The sequence below is a fragment of the Oncorhynchus nerka genome, linkage group LG10, assembly GCF_034236695.1.
Source record: "Oncorhynchus nerka isolate Pitt River linkage group LG10, Oner_Uvic_2.0, whole genome shotgun sequence".
NCBI classification, from domain to species: Eukaryota; Metazoa; Chordata; class Actinopteri; order Salmoniformes; family Salmonidae; genus Oncorhynchus; species Oncorhynchus nerka.
The window spans coordinates 47,609,235-47,633,003 of NC_088405.1; the positions used below are offsets into that span (position 1 = coordinate 47,609,235).

At 39.2% G+C, this 23,769-nt stretch overlaps 1 pseudogene; it reads left to right on the forward strand.

Annotated features, from left to right (window-relative positions):
• Positions 1 to 20,251, forward strand: part of LOC115135407 (carotenoid-cleaving dioxygenase, mitochondrial-like) — a 90,082-nt pseudogene extending 69,831 nt beyond the window's left edge.
• Positions 20,252 to 23,769: the final 3,518 nt, after the last annotated feature.

The window sequence follows — 23,769 nt, forward strand, 5'->3', positions numbered from 1 at the left end:
GGGGGGCTGCTTCCTCTGCTGTTTCCTGAAGTCCACGATCATCTCCTTTGTTTTGTTGACGTTGAGATTGAGGTTATTTTCCTGACACCACACTCCAAGGGCCCTCACCTCCTCCCTGTAGACCGTCTCGTCGTTGTTGGTAATCAAGCCTACCACTGTAGTGTTGTCTGCAAACTTGATGATTGAGTTGGAAGTGTGCATGGCCACGCAGTCATGGGTGAACAGGGAGTACAGGAGAGGGCTGAGAACGCACCCTTGTGGGGCCCCAGTGTTGAGGATCAGCGGGGTGGAGATGTTGTTTCCTACCCTCACCGCCTGGGGGAGTCCCGTCAGAAAGTCCAGGACCCAGTTGCACAGGGCAGGGTCGAGACCCAGGGACTCGAGCTTAATGACAAATCTGGAGGGTACTATGGGGTTAAATGCGGAGCTGTTTCAATAACCGCTTCATCATTTGCTGTAACTTTTTCTACAAACAACTGCTGTTTTTCACCACTACCCCAACAAGTTAGACAAAAAGTTAGAGGGAATAAAATCTTCCCCTACTTCTCTGCTTTTCAAATCCGAAAATGGATTAGGAATAACGTTTACCAGTCAGTAGATAGAGCTGTTTAAGTAACCCATCAACTGCTCTCTTTCTAGCTGCAGTTAGTCATGTCAGAAGCTCAGATATGAATGATTTACCAACCACAGCTGCAAATTATGTTTTGAAGTTAACTTTCCTTGCTTTGTCTAACAACACTATCATATAAGTTCTGTGGGTCAGAGTGCAGTATTTATTTAGTAAATGTACAGTATGTTAGCAAACATCTGGCCCACATCTGGCCTGATTCAAGCATTCCAGATCTAAAACTGCTGGCCTGGGTCTGGCTGCTGGATCAGGCCTGAGTCGGGTAGTAATATTTCTTAAATGTAGGTAGTAATATTGCAGCTATCAACTGAACCATGAACAACAAAATACATGACATTTTCTCATTTTAAACTTGTATTTAAATAGATTAAATTGATTTTTTGTCTGTGTCATCCCTCAACAGTGGAATGGATGTATCCAAATAAATGTCACTAGGAAACAGATTAAACAAATACAAATGCTGCAATTTTGATATTCTTCAGTTCATCCGGAAAGTATTCAGACCCCTTGACTTTTTACACATTTTGTTACATTACAGCCTTATTCTATAATGTATTTAAAAAAAATGTTTTCTTCATTTACCTAAATTTGGCAAATTTGGATAAAACAAACAAACAGATGCCTTAGGTATTCAGACCCTTTGCTATGAGGCTCGAAATTAAGCTTGGGTGCATCCTTTTTCCATTGATAATCATTGAGATGTTTGTAAAACTTGATTGAAGCCTTCCTGTGGTAAAATCAAATTATTGGACATGATTTAGAAGGGCACAAACCTGTCTCTATAAGGTCCCACAGTTGACAGTGCAAGTCAGAGCAAAACCAAGCCAAGAGGTCGAAGGAATTGTCCTTAGAGTTCCGAGACAGGATTGTGTCGAGGCACAGATTTTTGGAAAGGGTACCACAAAATGTCTGCAGAATTGAAGGTCCCCAAGAACCCAGCCGGGTCCCCAAGTACTCAGTTTGAAACCACCAATACTCTTCCTAGAGCTGGCCGCCCGGCCAAACTGAGCAATTGGGGGAGAAAAGCCTTGGTCAGGGAGGTGACCAAAATCAGATGGTCACTCTGACAAAGCTCCAAAGTTCCTCTATGGAGATGGGAGAGCCTTCCAGAAGGACAACCAATTCTGCTGCACTCCACCAATCAGGCCTTTATGTTAGCCTCAGTAAAAGGCACATGACAGCCTGCTTGGAGTTTGCCAAAAGGCACCTAAAGACTGTCAGACCATCAGAAACTAGATTCTATGGTCTGATTGAACTCTTTGGCCTGAATACCAAGCGTTACGTCTGGAGTAAACCTGGAACCATCCCTACGGTGAAGCATGGTGGTGGCAGCATCATGGTGTGGGAATATTTTTCAGCGGCAGGGACTGGGAGACTAGTCAGGATCGAGGCAAAGATTAACGGAGCAAAGTACACGAAAACCTGCTCCAGAGCGCTCAGGACCTCAGACCGGGGCAAAGGTTCACCTTCCAACAGGACAACGACCCTAAGCACACAGCCAAGACAGGAGTGGCTTCGGGACAAGTCTCTGAATGTCATTGAGTGGCCCAGCTAGTGTCCGGACTTGAACATGATCAAACAGCTACAGAGAGACCTGACACTCCCCATCCAACCTGATAGAGTTTGAGAGGATCTGCATTCATGAATGGTTGAAATTCCCCAAATTCAGGTGTGCTATGCTTATAATGTTATACTCAAGGCTGTAATTGCTGCCAAAGAACTGCAACAAAGTACTGAGTAAAGGGTGTGAATAATTGCGTAAATGTGATCTATAAAACAACTGAAATATAAACATTTGCAAAAATTCCCCAAAACCGGTTATTGCTTTGTCATTATTGGGTATTGTCTGTTGATTGATGATAAAAATTCAAATTGTATACATTTTAGAATAAGGCTGTAATGTAACAAAATGTGGAAAAAGTCAAGGTGTCTGAATACTTTCCGAAAGCACTGTATCTGCAGAGTTGACTTGACTGTATCAGCCACAGATGGCTAGCTAGCAAGCAAGGGTTAAGAACATTGCCAGGCTGCATAGCAATCAAACAAATTCAAATGAACAATAAGTCCACTTCTCTAACAACTTAACTGATAGAACTAACAACCATGTGAGAGTGGAAGGATGAAATGGTATCAATTTGTTTCTCCTGACAGCACCTTTTGAATAACAGAAAACCAAAAGAAGTTGTTGCAACAATCATTCAGATTTTGACACCACACAAAAATCATAGGAATCACAATCCAGACCTCAAATGGGAAGCACAACAACACGTCACAATAACCAGAGGTTTTCAATTTCAGCACGGAGTCAAACAGATCAAAAGAGATAAATATGTGCCTGTTGTAGCACCACCGTTTTGGTCAATCTAAATCTGCTTGCATATGTTGAGTCTTGGCAGGGTTAAGAACATGTTTACCACACAAATGTCTGTCTGATATATATTTATTTATGTGCCAGACCATGCCCACATTAATGTTTATTGGTCAGTTGTTTGACATACTAGTCTGGAAAATGTTGCATTGAAAGACATTTATCCATAGATGCCAGGGTTTAATCCAGATCGGCCCTGTGGCTCCGGAGGAGATGTCATTTAAGTGTTTTTCAGGAATTCAAATTGGCAGAAAATCCATCATGGCATTCTTTGTGGGTCCTTGAGGCAAATTTGTTCTTTGTGCGAAGAGGGAACTATGCACAGAATTTCAAGATTCTAGGTCAGGGATGGGCAACTCTGGGCCACGGGCCGCAAAGGCCTGGGATCAATTTCCCTGGGAATATAACTATTTTCTGTGATCTATTGTCAGGCTATGTCATACAATTATTATTCCTAATTCTATGGCCAGGCCACTGTCTCTCTCACACCAGACTCTCATCTCGTGCCCCTGCCCAGTATTCATGGATACAGATCTCAGAAAATAAACATACGGTCCATGCTATTCAGCATCCTTTGGATGTCCTTACCCCATTGTTAAAATAGTTAAGGTTAGGTAAGGGATTTGGTTATGTGTAAGAGTTAAGGCTAGGGTTATCGTTTAGGGTAGGGATGTCCCAAGGATCCGTGTTAGCACTGACCATTAACATAAGAGTTATGGATGCAAGGACTTATAGTTTGAACCATGTTTTGAGTCTATACAGTGTTTTCAATTAAACAGCCCTATATTTGGTTCTGATGGGGAAGAACAGTTAAACTAAGCTCGACAAGAATGTATAACTTATTTTCTTAAAGAATCAATGACCTAGTGAAAGTCTACACACCCTTAAACAGTTTTCACATTTGAGATTGACTCCTTTACTGTCCGGCCACACCAGCTCAGGTTCAGGGTGCAAGCCTTCAGATTCACATTTTGAGAATTTGGCGCACAGTGGTGGAAGGAGACAGTCCATCAGAGAGGCTGAGGTTGGAGAGACAGAATCTGCTCGTAGAGGGGAAAACAAGAAAATATACAATACGGGTCAGTTTTTAGAACAGCTACTCATTCAAGGGTTTTTCTTTATTTGTACTATTTTCTACATTGTAAATACATTTATATTTGAGATTTGTCAAATAGACACCCTTTAACTTGATGACAGCTTTGCACTCTTGGCATTCTCTCAACCAGCTTCATGAGGAATGCATTTCAATTAACAGGTGTGCCTTCTTAAAAGTTAATTTGTGGAATTTCTTTCCTTCTTAATGGGTTTGAGCCAATCAGTTGTTTTGACAGGGTAGGGGGAGTATATAGAAGATAGCCCTTTGGTAAAAGACCAAGTCCATATTATTGCAAGAACAGCTCAAATAAGGAAAGAGAAACCAATGTCGATCATTACTTTAAGATCAGTCAATATGGAACATTTCAAGAACTATGAAAGTTTCTTCAAGTTTAGTCACAAAAACCATCAAGTGCTATGATGAAATTGGCTCACATGAGGACCGCCACAGGAATGGAAGACCTAGAGTTATCTCTACTGAAGAGGATAAGTTCATTAGTTACCAGCCTCAGAAATTGCAGTCCAAATAAAGGATTCACATAGTTCAGCTGTTCAGACGAGACTGTGTGAATCAGGCCTTCATGGTCGAATTGCTGCAAAGAAACCACTACCAAAGGACAACAATAATAAGAAGAGACTTGCTTGGGCCAAGAAACATGAGCAATAGACATTATACGGGTGGAAATTTGTCCGTTGTTCTGGAGTCCAAATTTGAGATTTTTGGTTCCAACCGCCATGCCTTTGTGAGATGCAGTGTGCGTGAACGGATGATCTCTGCATGTGTATTTCCCACTGTAAAGCATGCGATACGCCATCCCATCTGGTTTGTGCTTAGTGGGACTATAATTTGTTTTTCACCTGGACAATGACCCAACTCCCCTCCAGGCTGTGTAAGGGCTATTTTTACCAAGAAGGAGAGTGATGGAGTGCTGCTTCAGATGACCTGGCCTCTACAATCCCCCGATCTCAACCAAATTCAGATGGTTTGGGATGAGTCGGACCGCAGAGTGAAGGAAAAGGAGCCAACAAGTGCTCAGAGTATGTGGGAACTCCTTCAAGACGGTTGGAAAAGCATTCCAGGTGAAACTGGTTGAGAGAATGCCAAGAGTGTGCAAAGCTGTCCTCAATACAAAGGATGGCTGTTTGAAGAATCTCAAATATAAAATATATTTTGATTTGTTTAACACTTTTTGGGTTACTACATGATTCCATATGTGTTATTTCAGTTTTGAAACATTCACAATTATTTTACAATGTAGAAAACATAAAGAAAAACCCTTGAATGAGCAGGTGTTCTAAAACTTTTGAGAGGTAGTGTATATTGTAGAGCACATCAGTTTACATAGGGTTTAAGTGAAGACTGTGGTTACTGGAAACTAATCATTCAACCTGGAGGTGGCAGGTAGCCTAGTAGTTAGAGCGTTAGACTTGTAACCGAAAGGTTGCAAGATTGAATCCCCGAGCTGACAAGGTGAAAATCTGTCATTCTGCCCCTGAACAAGGCAGTTAACCCACCGTTCCTAGGCCGTCATTGAAAATAAGAATTTGTTCTCAACTGACTTGCCTAGTTAAATAAAGGTAAAATAAAAACCTATAGAATGTTTTAAGTTATATTAGTGGAAAGTTAAAATGTATTTTAAATCAGAATGGATTGTTGTTCAACAAATAATATGTTGGTATGAGTGATAACTGTTGTCACAGATACGTTTCTGTCTGTGAACAGTAAGTATTTAGGACACGGTGGTGGAAGGTGGATTACAGTCCGTCAAAGAGACTGAGGGTGGGGATAGTCTGCTGGCAAGAAGGCTAACAAGAAGACATGTATTGTAGAGCACATTGCTTTACATGGGGTTCAAGTAAGGAATGGGATCAGCTGGAAACTAATCATTCAACCTATAGAATGTTGTTTTACATTACATGTATCTTTTTTTTAAAGATTTGCTTTTCAATGAAAGAAGACTGGAGCTGATTGAATCATTGACTGTATAGGGTCAACCATGAATAGTTTCGCAAAACTAACTACATCCAAATAATGCAGGTAGCTAACGTTACACAGTACCACCGGGACTGTATGTAAAAATAAAAAAGCTTCCATAGTACACATGAAATGAAATAAACCATCATCAGCGCATCTTGGAGCACTCTGCCATCTCCACTTAACCTTTTGGGGTCGCGCGAGTCCTTTGTGACTACTGGACATAGCTAGCTAACGTTAGCTAGATAGCATAGCTAACTGTGACTGTTAGCTAGCTAACTTTGCTAACTGGGTGCTTTCTTGCCTAGTCTTAGCTAACAAAAACACTAGATTAGTTTCTATCCTATGTGATATTAGGTAGCTAAACATATTAGCTAGCTACCTCTGCTCTAACAGTTAGCTGAGTTAGCTAGCTACCATTAACGTTAGCTGACATTAATGGAGAAACTTTGACAACAACCATGACCAGTCCAGAAATTAAGCTACCTAGAATATCACAAACAAATTAATGACTGACGAAATACACTACTACAAATACAATAGCTACAATTACCTTTTTCTGGTATCTCCTCCTGCTGGCCTCGACTGTTATTAACCAACTGACTGACTCTGACAATGACCGTTGGAAAATCAGTCCAGCGCCAGCTGCAAAGCAGATGGCTCGAGCAGCAGAGGCCACTGCTGCTGGATCATATGTTTTTGGTATCTTTAGAGGTAATGCTAGTTCCCTATTAAGGATACTTCAGAAAGCATTGATGTTGTCAATTGACGATACATGTACTGTATGCTGCTATTTGTAATGTTGAAAATTACAATCACAGATTTATAAAACAGACAGGACATAGTAGCCTATTTTTGACTTGATGTGTGGTCTCAATCTTGAAATAGACTTCGTCTATGTTTATGTTCAGCAACAATTTGGCATGCATCCTTGTGTTATGACAAAGAAACACTATGACAAAGTTACACTGTTGGTCATGCAATTCATATTTTATCCGCTTTAGATACGCTGCTTTATTTTCTCCTGACTTCTCAGAACGTGCAGGCAGCACATAGCCACTGTCAACATTTTCAATGTCTCACAAATATGAGGTGTGCAAAAATAATACATGTGACATTAAGCAGACGCTTTTATCCAAAGCGACAGTATACATGCATTCAGTTTCTGTTCATGGTCCCGGAAATCGAACCCAATCATGACCTTCAATCATCACCTTTCGAGCACCATGATTTTTTCCCTTGCCTGTCAAGGTCGTTATTTATTTAGCTATTTTAATAGGCAACAGTCAAAATTTGTAATAGTTTAATAGGCTATTGCATTAATTCAACATTCATGGTTGTAGGCTGCATCACTCCTTCAGCCAGGATTTGCCGTGGGAGGAAAATTATTAGAATTAGTGTGAGTGGGGTTCCCAAAAAAATCAGTAGTCAAATCTAGTTCATTTTTAGCATAGATTCTCTAGGGTCCTTCTCCATCTAATAGCCTAATAGTTTGAATAGTTCGAATTTAAATGACAAATTATTACATTAATTAATTGTTTTATTCTTTCATCACCTGCAGAATAAAAACCTCATATGGTCCTACTTCTGAAAAAGTTAATCGGGTCAGATATGTTGAGGTGGACTCGGCCCGAGTACCATTAGCCAGAACCCAGAGTAATATGATTCTGCCGGACTTGGGAAGAGCTCGGCCCGTATGAAGCCCCCCCGAGTGCGAGTCGATTACGAGTCCTCGGAGTCTCAAAAGGAATAGGCCCAAACCCAGCGTGTTGACTGGGATGTTTCTCACACTTGAATTTAGCCATAAGGGAGCAGTGTTGCCAAGGCTACTGTTGCTTAGCAACACTTGACTCGCAGGAGATAATAGCTGTGTTCGAATACCCATACTAACATATTGTATACTACAAACTTAATGAGTATATACTAGTAGTTCATTTTAGAATACTGTAAACAAACGTATCATTTCAGTTGAGCATACTAGCGCTATGCCTGTAATTAGTATGAGTATTCGAACACAGCTAATGTCCTCCTAGCTAATGGCTTCCTAGCTTCCTAAATTCCCATGATTTTCTAACTGAACAACAATCACCAAGATTTTGAATGCTTCCCCGGTCTGGGTGACCTAGAATGATAAAGAGAATATTTCTAATGCTCACTAGGTTTGTCCGCCTTCTCAAGATCACGCTCCGTGCTTTAAATAACTCAACTGGCTAGTTTGCCTGTCTCTAAAGAGGAGGGCGGGCTGTACCCCACTGATTGGATAAAGCAGATTAGGAATGGCTTCCACCAATAAAAAGGTACAGCTGTTTGTCAGAGTTTAGAATGACAAAAAATGGCTAGCTAATGTATTCTAACAGCTCTGTGTCATCACTGGGCAGCCCAAACGGAGCCTTTACTAAGGGTACTCACAGACGAAAAGAGAGCAAACATTATGACAAGGGTGAAGAGGGACCACAATTACTGACCACAACCACACAGCTGAACCACACAACTTCAGACCACAAGCACACAACTACTGACCACAACCACACAACTACTGACTACAACCACACAACCATTGAACAAAACTACTGATCACAATTATTGACCTAACCACACAACTACCGACCATTCAACTACTGACCACAACCACACAACTTCTGACCACAAATCAAATCTCCATTACTACTGGCCACCACAACTACTGACCACAACCACACAACTTCTGACCACACAACTACTGACCATTCAACTACTGAACCACAACAACTGACCGCTACTGATCACAACCACACAACTTCTGACTACATTCACAAAACTGCTGAAAACATCTAGTGACCACAACTTCTGACCACACAACTGCTGACAACACATCGAATCACCATAACTACTGACCGCCACAACTACTGACCACCCAACCACTACAACAACTACTGCTCTGGTCTGCCCAAGCTCTGGTTCAGCTCAGGTACTGGATGTAGCTAGCTACATTAGCTCTGGCTCGCACTAGCTCTGGTCTAGCTCTGGTCTGTGCTATAAATTATAACTACTCAAATGTGCATACGATTTGCATATCATAGCAACAATAATTTATAATTTCAAACTTTCACAGGTTCATGCTCTCCTAACTTCAAATTCTTTAAAACTTTGATAAACTATAGTATAACTATATCAATCAAATGTATTTATAAAGCCCTTTTTACATCAGCAGATGTCACAAAGTGTTTATACAGAAGCCCAGCCTAAAACCCCAAACAACAAGCAATGCAGATGTAGAAGCATGTGGCTAGGAAAAACACCCTACAAAGGCAAGAACCTAGGAAGAAACCTAGAGGAATGAGGCTCTGAGGGGTGGACAGTCCTTTTCTGGCTGTGCCTGGTGGAGATTATATATTTGCATAAATTAGAATAATATTTCTCACCAACAGTTATTCTTGAACAGTTCAACCTAGATACACCAAACTAAATTTCACATGTTTAAGGCTATCCTAAATTCTAATTCCTTAACTTGTATTCATTCTAAGCCATTGGGGAAGGGAGGTGGAGTCCTGACATATCTGACATATGGAATTGTCTGACATATGGAATTGTTTTAAGATAGCTAAATTATCCAGTATGACTATTTGATTTAGAATTTTAAGACCCCTTAACCTCTCTGAACCACCCATCCCGGATCCGGTATAATTGTCAACAGCAACGCTGAATAGCATAGCGCCACAGTCAAATAATATTACTAGAAAATATTAATATTCATGAAATCACAAGTGCAATATTGCAAAACACAGTTTAGCCTTTTGTTAATCCACCTGTCGTCTCAGATTTTGAAATTATGCTGAACAGCGAAAGCAATACAAGCGTTTGTGTAAGTTGATCGATCGCTCGACAAAACAATAAGTACACTTAGCATCAGGTAACTTGGTCACGAAAATCAGAAAAGCAATCAAATTAATCGTTTATCTTTGATGATCTTCGGATGTTTTCACTCACGAGACTCCCAGTTAGGCAACAAATGTTCCTTTTGTTCCATAAAGATATTTTTATATCCAAATACCTCCGTTAGTTTGGTGCGTTATGCCCAGGAATCCACCGGAAATTGCGGTCACTCACGACAACGCAGACAAAAATGTCAAATTATATCCATAATGTCCACAGAAAAATGTTTTTTTATAATCAATCCTCAGGGTGTTTTTCAAATATCTATTCGATAATATATCAACCGGGACAGTTGGCTTTTCACTAGGACCGGGAGAAACAATGGCCGCCTTTCTCTTTTGCGCACAGCTCACTCTGAGAGCCCCCTCCTATCCACTTACGCAATGTGGTCGTTCACGCTCATTCTTCAAAATAAAAGCCTGAAACTATGTTTAAAGGCTGTTGACACCTTAGGGAAGCCATAGAAAAAAGGAATCTGGTTGATATCCCTTTAAATGGGCAATAGGGATGCATAGCAACAGAGAGGTTTCAAAAACAGGGGCACTTCCTGATTGGATTTTCCTCAGGTTTTAGCCTGCAATATCAGTTCTGGTTTAACTCACAGACAAAATTGACAGTTTTGGAAACCTTAGAGTGTTTTCTATCCTAATCTGTCAATTATATATATATATATTCTAGCATCTGGCCCTGAGAAATAGGCTGTTTACTTTGGGAACGCTATTTTTCCAAACATAAAATAGTGCCCCCTAGCTTCAAGAGGTTAAGGTAACCCCCAAAAAGGCATAATTTGAAAGAATATTGATGTTGGCCTTTACTACTAAAACCTATAGAAGTGCATTGAATAACACATTCATGAATGGCAAAAAAGACATTCCAAAATAAATCATAAGAAACAAAGATTTGAAGTGTCTGTCCTAAATTAAAGAAAAAAAATGTTTAACTCAGGAAATATATACATACACTACCATTAAAAAGTTTGGGGTCACTTGTTTCCATGAAAGCATACGTGAAATTAGTTGCAGAATGAATAGGAAATATAGTCAAGACTTTGACGAGGTTATAAATAATTATTTTTAATTGAAATAATAATTGTGTCCTTCAAACTTTGCTTTCGTCAAAGAATCCTCAATTTGCAGCAATTATAGCTTGCAGACCTTTGGCATTCTACTTCAAATCAAATGTATTTATGAAGCCCTTCTTACATCAGTTGATGTCACAAAGTGCTGTACAGAAACCCAGCCTAAAACCCCAAACAGCAAGCAATGCAGGTGTAGAAGCATTGTGGCTAGGAAAAACTCCCTAGAAAGGCCAGAACCTAGGAAGAAACCAAGAGAGGAACCAGGCTAAGAAGCCAGTCCTCTTCTGGCTGTGCCGGGTGGAGATTATAACAGAACATGGCCAAGATGTTCAAATGTTCATAGATGACCAGCAGAGTCAAATAATAATAATCACAGTGGTTGTTGAGGGTGCAACAGGTCAGCACCTCAGGAGATAAATGTCAGTTGGCTTTTCATAGCCGATTATTCAGAGTATCTCAACTGCGCCTGCTGTCTCTAGAGAGTTGAAAACTGCAGGTCTGGGACAGGTAGCACGTCTGGCGAACAGGTCAGGGTTCCATAGCCGCAGGCAGAACGGTTGAAACTGGAGCAGCAGCACGGCCAGGTTGACTGGGGACAGCAAGGAGTCATTAAGCCAGGTAGTCCTGAGGCATGGTCCTTGTGTTCAGGTCCTCTGAGAGAGAGAGAGAGAAGAAAGAAAGAAAGAATTAGAGAGAGCGTACTTAAATTCACACAGGACACCGGATAAGACAGGAGAAATACTCCAAATATAACAGACTGACCCTAGCCCTCCAACACATAAACTACTGCAGCATAAATACTGGAGGCTGAGACAGGAGGGGTCGGGAGACACCATGGCCCCATCCGACGATACCCTCGGACAGGGCCAAACAGGCAGGATATAACCCCACCCACTTTGCCAAAGCACAGCCCCCACACCACTAGAGGGATATATCCAACCACCAATTTATCATCCTGAGACAAGGCCGAGTATAGCCCACAAAGATCTCGGCCATGGCACAACCCAAGGGGGGCACCAACCCAGACATGAAGATCAGGTCAGTGACTCAACCCACTCAAGTGACGCACCCCTCCTAGGGACGGCAGGGAAGAGCACCAGTAAGCCAGTGACTCCACCCCTGTAATAGGGTTAGAGACAGAGAATCCCAGTGGAAAGAGGGGAACCAGCCAGGCAGAGAAAGCAAGGGCGGTTCGTTGCTCCAGTGCATTTCCGTTCACCTTTACACTCCTGGGCCAGACTACACTCAATCATAGAACCTACTAAAGAGATGAGTCTTCAATAAAGACTTAAAGGTTGAGACCGAGTTTGTGTCTCTCAAATGGGTAGGCAGAACAATCTATAAAAATGGAGCTCTATAGGAGAAAGCCCTGCCTCCAGCTGTTTGCTTAGAAATTCTAGGGACAGTAAGGAAGCCTGTGTCTTGTGACTGTGTCTTGTGGCTCAATAGCTGTTGGGATCCGGTGACTGTGCTGACCACTCTATTATAGACAGAATACCAGCTGACTGCTTCATCCCTAAATAGTTATTGCATAGTTTGGAGCTTTGCTTTGGGTCTTTGTCCTTTTGTAGGAGGAAATTGGCTCCAATTAAGCGCCAAAGGGCACGGTGTTGCAAAATGGAGTGATAGCCTTCTTTCTTCAAGATCCCGTTTACCCTGTACAACTCTCCTACTTTAACACCAAAGCACCCCCAGACCATCACATTGCCTCCACCGTGCTTGACAGAGGGCATTAAGCACTCCTACGGCATCTTTTCATTTTTTCTGCAACTTATGAATGATCTTCTTTGTGATCTGAACACTTCAAACTTAGATTTGTCTGTCCTTAACACTGTTTTCCAATCTTCCTCTGTCCAGTGTCTCTGTTCTTTTGCCCATCGTAATCTTTTCTTTTTATTGGCCAGTCTGAGCTATGGCTTTTTCTTTGCAACTTTACCAAGAAGGCCAGCAACCCGGAGTCGCCTCTTCACTGTTGACGTTGAGACTGGTGTTTTGCAGGTACTATTTACTGAAGCTGCCAGTTGAGGACTTGAGGCGTCTGTATCTCAAACTAGACACACTAATGTACTTGTCCTCTTGCTCAGTTGTGCACCGGGGCCTCCCACTCCTCTTTCTATTCTGGTTAAAGCCAGTTTGCGCTGCTCTGTGGAGGGAGTAGTACACAGCATACACAATTTCTCGCATGGAATAGCCTTCATTTCTCAGAACAAGAATAGACTGACGAGTTTTAGAAGGAAGTTTGTTTTTCTGTACATTTTGAGCCTGTAATCGAACCCACAAATGCTGATTCTCCAGATACTCAACTAGTATAAAGAAGGCCAGTTTTATTACCTCTTTAATCAGAACAACAGTTTTCAGCTGTGCTAACATAATTGCAAAAGGGTTTTCTAATGATCAATTAGCCTTTTAAAATGATAAACTTGGATTAGCTAACACGTGCCATTGGAACACAGGAGTGATGGTTGCTGATAATGGGCCTCTGTATGCCTATGTATATATTCCATGAAGAATCAGCCGCTTCCAGCTACAATAGTCATTGACAACACTAACAATGTCTACACTGTATTTCTGATCAATTTCATGTTATTTTAATGGACACAAAATGTACTTTTCTTTCAAAACAAGGACCCCAAAGTGACCCCAAACTTTTGAACAGTAGTGTATATATACACAGTACCAATCAAAAGTTTGGACACTCATTCAATGATTTTTCTTAAATTTTTACTATTTTCTACATTGTAGAATAATAGTGAAGCCATCAAAACTATGAAATAACAATGGGCCCTTTACTTGTTCTGTATTAGCGGACCGATATAGCAGTAAATAGAACGGGATAGAAATCAATGCGTGTGAGTGTGTAAAGAAAGTCAAATACTTGTCTCACGGCTAGTGTGTGAGAGTTGGCAGTACTGCTTTCTGAAATCAGTTGATGATAGAACTTAGACACGTTGTAAATGCAACAAGTACTAATATTGTATCATATAATAGCATTCACAGCTTTTCAAGAAAACAAATCTGAGACATTTATGGTATGTTTACATGTTGTTTAGAGGCAATTTATACAGGAAAAGTGTATAAAACACATATAAACCAATTTTCTTTTTTAGGTTGATTAATTCTAATGCCTTACTTTTTTTGTACTTTTTTCCCCCTGCATAAGTAAAAGCAGGAAATGCATCACATATGCTTTACTGCCATACATTCCAATTAGATTTATTTTTGGATTTCTCTCTGACCAAGATTGCTGCCATTTTATCCCCATTATTGAACTTTGAGGGTTTATGACCAATCCCCTCTTGTAATTTTAATTTGATCTCTAAGGTTTAAGCATTGTTGTGCACTTAGAACATCCCATTTGGTTTTGTTCTTATAAAAAAATTGTGATTACGAGAGTGAAAATCTGAAAAATATCTCAAACCTGGAAAAACAAAACCGACAAAAAGTAATTTGGCAAAAAAGAAAGATGTGATTGTGCCTTATGTATTCCTCTCTGGGAAGACTGAGATTATCGTTGCATGTCATGATAAACCTTAAACGCAGACCAAAGAGCCCAACTCCCCCGTTCCCCGGGACACTATTTTCTCTGTCTATTGTGTTTTGGGAAGTTAGGAGTAATGAGACTAATAAAATGTATATTATATACTTGTTGTTCTCTGAAGAAAAAAAATATTATCTTTCACTTTTCAAAGATTGACCATGTTTACCTTTTGGGGTCCCAGTTTGCATCTCTGCTCTCTCTCTGTTTCAAGGTGTGGTACCAGAAGGGTTTGTTCCCCTCAGAGCCTGTTTTCATTCCCTCGCCGGACGCCGTGGAGGAGGACGATGGGGTCATCCTGTCCGTGGTGGTCACGCCCACTGAGGTAAAGGTCATGGGTCATTATATCGCACACATGGCTAGCGAAATTATAAAATATGATCTTACAGAGTTAGGCTTTCACAAGGAAATTCCGAGAAGCAGATTGTAATTTTGGTGTGCATAGAATGGAGTCATGAGTGCATTCTGATGTGTGGTCTGTAGCAAATTTTCCTCACAATAAAACAAACAGGCTGTTCTGTTCAGGACAACCCAGGGTATAACGTCATGTCATCTTGTAACTGTACATGAAAGGTAGTGATCATAAACGTTACATAAGTTTTATGATATGGAAATGTGAAGTGCGCATTTGGACCCATGCTTGTATCATCAAATCTGTGTTTATTATAATCCTCAACATCTTATCTTCCAAAATGCACAGAGTCCTTGTAATTTACAGCATTTTACTCACTCAGACAACAAAATTCAGGCCAACCGATATGGGATTTTAGGGAGGCAAAAGTCACATATTACCAATATATCTACCGATTTATATTACTTTTTTTTTTAGAAATGGAATGAAACACAAACCATCTTTATTACACAATGTGCTCCAAATGATCATTTATTAACTAAATATTCTAATTTAAATGGAAAATTATATTTTATTTGTGTTTCACATGATAAATCCTGTTATGGATCATGCCAATTTTCGCAGCTTTTTGATCAAAATCGCGCAACATTTCAGCGTCCTGCTACTCATGCCAGGAATATAGTATATGCATATGATTAGTATGTGTGGATAGAAAACACTCTGACGTTTCTAAAACTGATTAAATCACGGCTGTGACTATAACAGAACGTGCGTTTCATCGAAATGCGCAGGAAAATCTGATCACTGAAAACTGGAAAATATATCAATGCGCCACTTGCATGTATTGTTGAATGGAAACCAAATTACATGGAGCCGAGATTGCAATTCCTACAGCTTCCACACGATGTCACCAGTCTTGTCATTTGCCTGGGCTTTGTTTCTTGGTCAAACGAACAAGAGACAGCCCATTTCTTCCAGTCTCCGACAGGATGTTTTGGTTGAGAAATATCCGGACATGATTTCAAGACGTGGAGCTATTGAATATACATCACCCCGTGATCAATTTGATAGATTATTAACGTTTACTAATACCTAAAGTTGCATTACAAAAGTATTTTGAAGTGTTTTGTGAAAGTTTATCGTCAACTTTTTTAATTTTAAAAAATGACGTTGCGTTATAAAACGCTGTTTTTTCCTTGATCACACAGTCTTCATAGATCGATATCTAGGCTATATATGGACCGATTTAATCGAAAAAAAAAGACCCAATAGTGATGTTTATGGGACATCTAGGAGTGCCAACAAAGAAGCTAGTCAAAGGTAATGAATGTTTTATATTTTATTTCTGCGTTTTGGGTAGCGCCGGCTACCGCAAAATCTGTTGTTTAGGTGACGTTGCGCTATTTAGGGGGGTGCATGCTATCAGATAATAGCTTCTCATGCTTTAGCCGAAAAGCATTTTACAAATCTGACTTGGTGGCTAGATTCACAACGAGTGTAGCTTTAATTCAGTACCTTGCATGTGTGTTTTAATGAAAGTTTGAGTTTTATCAAAAACTATATGTGGCGCTCTTGCAATTTCCGCTGATTTGATCCCGACAGAGGAACCTACTCCATAACAAGTTGATAACCACCAAAAAGCAACTATAGTACCTTCAGGTCCTTGACCTTTTCCACATTTTGTTGTGTTACAGCCGGAGAGGTTGTGTACAATACCCCATAATACCCCCTACATACAATACCCCATAATGTTGTAGTGCAATTCTGTTTCTAGAAATGTTTTACAAACTAATTAACAATGAAAAGCTGAAATGTCTTGAGTCAGTAAGTATTCAACCCCTTTGTGACGGCAAGCCTAAATAAGTTCAGGAGTAAAAATGTGCTTAAGTCAAATAATAGGTTGCATGGACTCACACTGTGTGCACTTATAGTGTTTAACATGATTTTTGAATGACTACCTCAACTTTGTGTCCCACACTTACAATTATCTGTAAGGTCCGTCAGTCGAGCAGTGAATTGCAAACACAGATTTCACCCACAAAGACCAGGGAGATTTGCCAATGCCTCGCAGAGAATGGCACCTAATAGTAGATGGATAAAATTAAAAAAGCGGACATTGAATATCCCTTTGAGCATGGTGAAGTTATTAATTACACTTTGGAGGGTCAATCAATACACCCAGTAACTCCAATGATACAGGTGTCCTTCCTAACTCCATTGCTGGAGAGGAATGAAACCGCTCAGGGATTTCACCATGAAACCAATGTTGACTTAAAAACAGAGTTTAATGGCTGTGATAGGAGAAAAATTAGGATGGATCAACAACATTGTAGCAGTTACTTCACAATACCAACCTAAATGCCACAGTGAAAAGGAGGAAGCCTGTACAGAATACAAATATATATGCAATAAGGAACTAAAGTAAAACCGCAAAAAAATGTGACAAAGGAAATAAATTCATGTCCTGAATAGAAAGTGTTATGTTTGGGGCAAATCCAACACAACACGTCACTGAGTACCACTCTTCATATTTTCAATCAAGGTAGTGGCTGCATCATGTTATGGGAATGATTATCATCAGCAAGGACTAGGGAGTTTTTCAGGATAAAAATCAAAGGAATAGAGCTACGCACAGACAAAATCCAAGAGGATATTCCTGGTTCAGTCTGCTTTCCAACAGACACTGGGAGACAAATTCACCTTTCAGCAGGACCATAACCATACATTGGAGTGCCTTACCAAGATGACATTGAATGTTCCTGAGTGGCCTAGTTACAATATTGACTTATTTTGGCATGTAAATCTAACCAACTTCACAGAGCTTGAAGAATAAAACAAATATTTTTTAATTATTGTACAATCCAGGTGTGCAAAGCTCTTAGAGACTTGCCGATAAAGACTCACAGTTGTAATCGCTGCCAAAGTTGATTCTAACATTAATTGACTCAGGGTTGTGAATATATAAATTAGATGTCTTTATTTAATATAATACATTTTCAAAAATGTCTAACAAAACATGTTTTCACTTTGTCATTATGGGGTATTGTGTGTAGATGAGTGAGATCTATTCAATCGATTTTGAATTGAAGCTGTAACAATACAATGTGGAAAAATAATTAACTTTATATAAAAACACAAAACACTTGTTCAGTTTACCTTAGACACATTTTTAAGTTGTACCTATTTTTGGCAGTGGATAAGAATGCAGAAGTGTTTATGCTGAAGCACCACAAGCACACTAATAAACAAGAAGGGCTGAATGAATTAAACTTTGTCTCGAAGTAAATCTGAAACTGCGCCAAATTCAAACTATGCAGTAACATGCAGTTCCTAATCTCACCACTAGACCACTCCTGTGTTTCACAACATTCAAAGGTCATGTAAAGAAACACTTTATGGCAACCTTGCAACAACAGCTTGTTACGATAAGCACAGGCTAACTGTTCATTATGAAAATGTTTTCTAACTGAAATCATAATGTAAATTACACTGTTATTCAATACAAAATGTATTGGCTATATATTTCAAGCGGAGACTCTGAGCTCTAACATCATTGTAAGGCATGTTACTGTACAGCCGCTGCGTTCAATTGAGGTGCTTTTTTACATTTTTTATCCTTATACAGGTAGGTACAAGTGTAAAGGGCTACAGAACATTTTTTAAACATTTAAACAGGGTGGTTTTGACAACCATTGTCATCGGGATTTTTTTCAAAACTTGTCATCAATAATATTCACACAACGAGCCTGTTCAGGTTGTTCACCTTTCTCATCCACTCATTAGGGTCAAATGGCGATATTCACTGGGTAGCAACCTCAGTTATTTTAGACACAAGTTACAGCATTTCAGAAACGTGCCATACGGATATGGTATTAATAGAGATTAGTTTGGAATGTTTTAGTGTGTCGTGGAAATTTCCTCTATTTACCAAATCATGGGAGCAAACCACACACACAAGTCAGAGTTAGTTATCAAAGTCCATCTTTAATTATGAGCTCTATCACAATCCTGTGACTCTCAGGTAATTCAGTGTCTCTCAATGAATTCTCTGAGAGCCCCCTTCTGGATTGCAACTGCGATCCTTTAATAGCAAAGAACACACATAGTCAGACAGCATAGACATAATAAATCGTTCAGCTTTGTCTCCTTACTCAAACCCCAGAACCATAAACCAATCCTCCATATCAACAGGCATATATCAATTCCATCCTATCTTGACAAGATCACAGAGACACACTGACTGGCACACAGACATTGTGGAGCCAAGAGATACACGCTTGATGATCCCTTGACCTCTCCTCTCTCTGCGGCCCATGCAACTTAATCTTAAAATAGAACAGATACTGCAACCCTGCCACAGTATTATACAAAAATAACATTCTTGATTGAGAAGTAACTTACAAACATATGATGAATATAAAACATCTTACCTATGTTACCAACAAATTATGATTATTTCCACAACAAGTGTTGATAGAGGTTAATCTAGAATGTTCTACAGTGTTGCTGTAGATTAATCTGGAAGCTTCTATCTCTCTGTGCAGGATAAGAGTACATTCCTCCTGGTTCTGAATGCCAAGACATGGGAGGAGCTGGGGAGAGCCGAGGTGCCTGTCAATATTCCCTACGGTTTCCATGGTACCTTCAACCCGACTGCCTAGATCAGCATTACTGACCTAACAATCACCCATGCCTTCCTCCCTCCCTCCCTCCCTCAGATTATTTTGTGACCAATAGAAATTAATGGTAAATAATATAGTGTGTCATTATGGAGTCACTTTTAATGTAAATAAGAATATAATATGTTTCTAATCACTTCTACGTTACATGTTAAAATGTGGATGCTACCATGATTACAGATAATCCTGAATAAATTGTGAATAATGATAAGTGAGAAAGTTAGATGCAGAAATAGCATACCCCCCCCAAAAAAAATTATAACCTCCTCTGTTATTGTAATGGAGAGTCTTTTGTGTGTCTTTTGTGTCTGTAACTTTCTCACTTGTCATTTTTTACGAATCATTCAGGATTTTCCATTTTCACGGTAGCATCCACAATAATGTACAATGGAAGTGTTTAGAAACACTCTATTCTTATTTCCAATAAAAGTGACTCCAAAATGACCATACATTATTTACCATTCAAGTATTTACCATTTTTCGCAGAAAGATCTACAGTGCTGAGATTGTTGTATGCCCTATATATATAGCATGAAATTGGTGGCAATAATAATAATTTTATTTGAAAAAGTCAGTCTTGAATCAAATTTAGTTTTTTGTGTCAGTTCATATACCATGTTTCATGGAATCGGTACATCGAAAATCTCTTCCCATTTATTTTGCAACCTGTATGGCGCAGGGTCTACATTTTTGCCCTCAAATGAAACTGGTATATTTTTTTCTATTTATGCCAATCATTTTCAGCCAATTTTGTATCTTTAGTATATGGCAGACAAACAAGTTCCAAACATTCCCCCTCTTCCCCTTGCCCTTGGTAATGCTGCAATCAATTGGTTGTAACTTTGCATTGAGCAGACATTCCCATATATTTTTGATAGCTGCATGTTACTTAACTCCACTATCTCTATTCATAATATCAATAATAAATATAATACCATTTAAAACATTTTTTCCATAAAGAATTTTTTTTTTTTAATTAATCAGTATTTGAGTTTAACCATAATATTTGTTCTGTCTTTTCTGGAGGTAAAATTGAAATTGTAACCAGTTTTGTATGGCTTGTTTATGAAAGGGCACACTTTAAACAAAGTTTAATTTTCAATTAGTCGGAAATGAGAAGTTGTAATCTGTATAAAGGACATTTTTGAACAAAGGATGAACCTTTCTTAATAATCTACTGGAAAACCATGTTGGTTTTAAGTGTAATCTATGTATGAGTGAAGCTTTTAGTGAGAGGTTTAATGCTTTAATATTTAATATTTTAGCCCCCTAAACACATATTAATTATTTTGTCTGGTTTAGCTTTCCAAATTAAGTGAACTATTTGTTGCTCATATGATTTAAAAAATACAAGTCGCCTGGAGTAGGCAATGCCATTATTAAGTAAACTGTGATAGAACCAAAGAGTTAATACATGTGATTTATGGTTGCAGAATCTTATCTATTTTTGCAAACTTTCTATTGAAATTGGTTGTGGTAAGTTCATTTATATTTTTTGAGATATGAATACCAAGTATGTCTACTTCATCTTCCGCCCATTTTATTGGCAAACTACAAGGTAGTGTAAAAACTGACTTTTAACGATCCAATACGTAATCTGGTACACTTTTCATAATTAGGTTTAGTCCAGAGAGGCTAGAAAAGCGATCACGATCTTCAATGAGACTGTGCAGGGATCCAGATTGCAGACCTAAGCGAGAACATGAGTCATCGGCATACATTGACACATTTTTGTTTTTAACCCCTTGATTTCTAACCCCTTGGTGTTCTTGTTGGTTCAAATTTTAATAGCTAGCATTTCGATGGCCATAATAAATATATATGGAGACAATGGACAGCCTTTTACTCCTCTTAAAAGCTCAATACTTTCTAAGTAACCATTGCTGTACATAACTTTAACCCAATGTATATGAGATTCACCGAAATTAAAGTAATCCAGGCATTTATATGTAAATTCTAATTGTACTTTATCAAACTCCTTTTTGAAATGAGAGAGACTGTAAGTGTGTCCATTCACTACAACAAATATCCATGTTCAAGTAACTTCAATCGTTATAGATCAGAATACATCATGCAATTTAGTTTCAAAAAGTTCATAAAACATAAAACAGTTAAGTATTTACAATTTAAGAAGACCATATGGGTGGTGATGTCACATTATTACTTTAAGTATTGAACACTGAAATACTCTGAGTTGGGTTACTCAAATGGTTCTAGGCAACTGGTTTCCACATAAAATAATTGTTAGCAGAACTGATTACTTTATACAGTGCAGAATCTGATGCCTTAGTTTACATTAAGTTACGCATGCATATCCACTAACAATCTTTTGTATTTTTTTGTCAATTTTATACAAATAGTTTTACTATGTTCTTGTGGTACATTTCTAATAAAAAGTGATACTATAAAAGTTTCTAATTTCTTTTCTGACCATTATCAGTCATTGATATTATTGATATATAAATTGAATTAAATGTAGTTGATAGTAAAGCCACCAGAGGCCTGGGGTGGTCTAGCCGCTCTAACGGTGTAAGCTGCTTCCTCTAGAACACCATGTACCACTGAGAGTTAGAGCATGATTTGAAATCTGACCAAGGGTCTTTCAACACACTCTTCTTTCCTCTCCTGTCTCTCTCTATCCAATCCAATAAACATACAAACTCTGTTTTCAGTCATCCTATGGTCCTACCGTGAGTTCCAGTGGGTGTATTATTGTACAGTGCTGAGTTTTCTGCCAATCAACCTACATGCATGCCTATGTAAATAAAAGTAATCATATTTCTTCCAGGATTCTCGGGTATTATGAGAAGCCTTGATGGAGTATTAGTGGTCCAGGTGTAACAGGGTTACAAATGTCCCTGTAAGTTGTGACTTTCTCCAAAATGATTTGTTTTTCATGTTACTCATGTGGTATGAGTGATCTCTAATGGCGTAATGTGGTACTGCAGTTCGGTGGTTGCAAAGACCAGGATGTCATCTCCAGATAAAAGGCTCTGCATGATCAATCCCATGTCTGAAGTGACCGTACAGAATTTACTGCAAAAAGGCCTGCGCAGACATCAGGGCTTTCATACGAAGCCTCCTAACCACATTTTTGGATCAAGCAGAAATGGGCTTTTAATTTAATTTACCATAGAACCCCACAGTGGATGCATCATAATACACATCAAACCTAGCAGTCAAACATGTAAATGGTCCCAATTATTTTTCATATATTTTTCTCATAGGGGATATTAAAACCACTTCAAACAAGGTGTGTGCTTCATGTAGGCTTTCCTTGGCGTTATATTTTCATAACTGTTAATCTCTCTCGGACAAGGAGACTTTTATCAATATATTCGGCTCTACAGTGTCTTGCGAAAGTATTCATCCCCTTGGCATTTTTATATTTTGTTGCCTTACAACCTGGAATTAAAATGGATTTTTGGGGGGGTTTGTATATTTGATTTACACAACATGCCTACCACTTTTAAGATGCAAAATATTTTTTATTGTGAAACAAACAAAAGAAATAAGGCAAAAAAACAGAACACTTGAGAGTGCATAACTATTCACCCCTCCCTCAAAGTCAATACTTTGTAGAGCAACCTTTTGCAGCAATTACAGCTGCATGTCTCTTGGGGTATGTCTATATAAACTTGACACATCGAGCCACTGGGATTTTTGCCCATTATTCAAGGCAAAATTTCTCCAGCTCCTTCAAGTTGGATTGGTTCCGCTGGTGTACAGCAAGTCATACCACATATTCTCAATTGGAATGAGGTCTGGGCTTTGACTAGGCCAGTCCCAGAAATGTAAATGTTTCACTCGATTGTTGCTTTTGCAGTATACAAAATTATCCTGCTGGAAGGTGAACATCCGTCCCACTCATAAATCTCTGGAAGACTGAAACAGGTTTCCCTCAAGAATGTCCCTGTATTCGGCGCCGTCCATCATTCATTCTATTCTGACCAGTTTCCCAGTCCCTACCGATGAAAAACATCCCCACAGCATCCCCACAGCATGATGATGGTGCTCTCGGGGTGATGGGAGGTGTTGGGTTTGCACCAGACATAGCGTTTTCCTTGATGGCCAAAAAGCTAAATTAGTCTCATCTGACCAAACTACCTTCTTCCATATGTTTGGGGAGTCTCCCACATGCCTTTTG